Below are 3,333 nucleotides of genomic sequence, written 5' to 3' on the forward strand. Positions count from 1 at the left end.
AATCGATGACAAAAGGACAAATATTGCATGAAACTATTATTGTAAAAACTTAAGGAAAGGTTTCCAGACTAAAAGAAATATTCAATGATGTTTACCAAGGATGAGGGGGAGGAAAAAGTAATACACCAGCTAGAGGGTAAACACATGTTAGCTCGATGAAAGGGAGAGCAATATACAAGAAAAGGAAGGGTGGCAGAAGAATAAGGAAGATAGGTGAAGACACAGAGGTGCTCATGGGCTAAAAATAAAGAGGTAAATAGTGATATATACACAATCTTGGAACAACATTGCGTAGATACATGGATTGTGACTTAGGCTAAATGGGTAAGGGGGGAAGAATAGGATACATATATTTATATATCCTACAAATATATAAGAATTTGAAAGAGGATTTTTGTATATGTGTATTTTTTACCTTTACTGCAAACACAACTATGAATATGGTGAAGCAGACAGCAGACAAAATTATGAAAACTTCCTAGATATTATCAAACATTTTGAGGCAATGAGTTGATGGGTCTGGAGGCACAGGACCATAGTCTCAGGGGACACCATGGTCAACTGGTATAACAGTCCACAAAGATGATGTACTATGTTTTACTTGGGTGAGTAGTGTCTGGTATCTTGAAAGCTCATGAGCTTTCAGCTGTCAGTCTCTCCTTATGCAGAAGAAAGAAGAGTGATAAGAAATGAAGAGGCTCTGAATCAGCTGGTCCAATAGACTAATGAAACATGTGAACACCAGTCTCCATGACTGTGAGACCAGGAGAAGTAGATGGTGCCTGGCTACCGCTACCAACTACCCTGATGCCTGATAGGAATCACTTTAGAGGATCCTGGATAGAGTGGAACAAAACTCAAAATTGTTTAATAAAAAGCAAAATACTAGGTTTACTGGTCAGAAATAGACTGGAGCAACCTGAGACTATGGCCCTTGACCACTCTTAGGTCTGGAAATGAACTCATCGTTGTGGTCCAATATTCAACTAAGAGGTAAATAGGTTTATAGAGGAGATAACAGCACTAGTAAGGTATGTTCGCCATGGAATAGTTAATCATTCCAAATTAAAAGCACAACATTTTCCTAAGGACAATGTTGAGAGGGATAGGAAGGTGAGTGGAATACAAATAGGAACCACAGGGAGGAAGCAGGATAACTGTTGTTGTATGGAGGCAAAAATAATCATTGAGATGAAACAAAGTGTATGATTTGTTGGATGTAAAGCTCATGATCTTGTCTGGTGACAGTTGGTCAGCCATGGTGCTGGGGAGGGTAGCAGCTATCCAGCATGCAGGGAGTCTGAGGAAGCCTGGCAAAGAGGTTTCTCTGATTGAATTCAAGAATAAGAATGTGAAACAGAGAAGGTAATCACCCAAAGGTCTTTGCAGGGAACATTCGTGAAGGACAAGGCTTTGCACTTTGAAGAAAACTGAAGATTCAGCAAAGTTACAAGAAATTGCTGTGGAAGAAAAAAAGCCTCAAACTTTACAGGAATCCCAGTTTACAGATCGATACCTAGATCATCTGAAACATCTTTATTTAGCTGAAGAAGAAAGGCTCAGGAAGCAGATTAGAAAAGCTCATCAGCTTTTGCCAGAAGAACAAATTGGCCAGCCTTTGCCAGAAGTACAAGTCAACCAACCTTTGCCAGAATAGCAATGTAGCATTGGCCAGCCTCTGGCAGAAGGACAATGTGGCAAAACAGTAAACTCCTTTGCTACTCAAAAGAAGAATGAAGGGAAAACATCAAATAAAGAAGCACAAGAAGAGTATGCTCAAGTACAAGGCAAGTGGGCTACTAAGAAACAAGAATTTGAAAGGAGAAAACAAGAGTAAGAAGAAGTTCAAAAACTCTACAAAAAGGAGAAAATGGAAGTATTCAAAATATTGAGCAAAAAGACAAATTTAAATTTACAAATGCAACATCTTCAAAAAATATAAAATAGAAATTAAATCACCGATTTGTACATAATCAAGGATTAAAATATCTGCTATCTGTCACACAAACACACAAAAGTTTCCTATTGAACCTTCATATTCCTTATAGATGTTGTTAAGTGCTGTCGAGTTGGCTTCAAAGCATAGCAACCCTGTATAGGGTTTCCAAGACCTTAAGTCTTTATGGGAGCACACAGCTTCATCTTTCTCCCAATAGTTCTTAAAAGAGCTCGTTGCTCTAGGTAGAGAATTTGTTTAAAGAAAACACCAAGGAATATTTTTGGTTTAAGATTTAAAGATTATCTCAGGCCAATACTTCCATGGGTCCATGCAGCCTCCATAGCTCCAGACAGTCTGGAGTCCATGAGAATTTGAAATTATGTTCTATACTTCCCCCCTTTCTATAAAATCTTTCGTTAAAATGCTCAGTAATGGTAGTTAGGTGCCATCCAGTCTTCTGCTCTCATGGTAAAGGAGGCAGTTGTGCATGGAGGCAAGTACTCACACATTTCTTCCTCCTATTTCGTACTCTCCTTCCTCTGTTACTCCAGTTAAATAGAGACCAATTGTACCTTGGATGCACCAGGTCTTTCTTCCTTGTCGGCCTTAATCTGGAAGCTCGGCTTAAACTAGTCCATCAGAGGCCACCCTGCTGGAATTGGAAATACTGGTGGCATAGCTTCCAACGTCATAGCAACACACCAGCCACCATAGTAACAAACTGACAGGTAGAGAGTGGCTCCTGTCTTAGCCTTTATAAATATTTCATTTATTAAATTTTCTTCATCATTTCATGAGTGTAATTTCTTTTTCCTGTAGTAACTCCAAGTGACAGTCAAAGAAATGGATGTTTGATCGAATTGGCAAGAATTCTGAACATTTTTAAGTGGTTCTTCTATTATGTAAGCCTGTATTTGGTGTTATAAATCCCCACCGCTACCATTGTTTGTTTAAATCTTGTGATTCAGGTAGGAAATTCTTTGTTCTGTCTTTAAGTGTTTTATAATATGCCAAGATGACAAATATGAACAAATAAAATGTTCTAACATCATAAAGGAGCTGCTGCAGTGCAGTGGAAATATGGAAAAAGGATTACCCAAGTCCACTTAGGTTTTCAGAAATTTCTCTAAAAGGGATTACTGCCGTATTTGGGACAATTATCATCCCTTGACTTTGTAAAGACTAGGGTCACCTCCTGCAAAAATTTTCTATCCTCCTTTACAGACATCTAATCAATGCCTACATTGCTTGTTTGTTTTATCTGTATCATGTAAGTCCTTCCTAGATCAAACCTGTTTGGGATCAGGTTCTCCAGCACAGAGACTGAGATGAGGATTCAGGTATAAACTATGAAGTGTTCCTAGGAGAAAACCAGTTAGGGAATGGGGGAAGAT

General features: G+C 38.6%; 1 pseudogene; it reads left to right on the forward strand.

Moving 5' to 3' along the window:
* Nucleotides 1–1,258: 1,258 nt before the first annotated feature.
* LOC102839713 lies at nt 1,259–1,942 on the forward strand (annotated as a pseudogene).
* Nucleotides 1,943–3,333: the final 1,391 nt, after the last annotated feature.

Source organism: Chrysochloris asiatica, unplaced genomic scaffold (genome assembly GCF_000296735.1).
Source record: "Chrysochloris asiatica unplaced genomic scaffold, ChrAsi1.0 scaffold00062, whole genome shotgun sequence".
NCBI classification, from domain to species: domain Eukaryota; kingdom Metazoa; phylum Chordata; class Mammalia; order Afrosoricida; family Chrysochloridae; genus Chrysochloris; species Chrysochloris asiatica.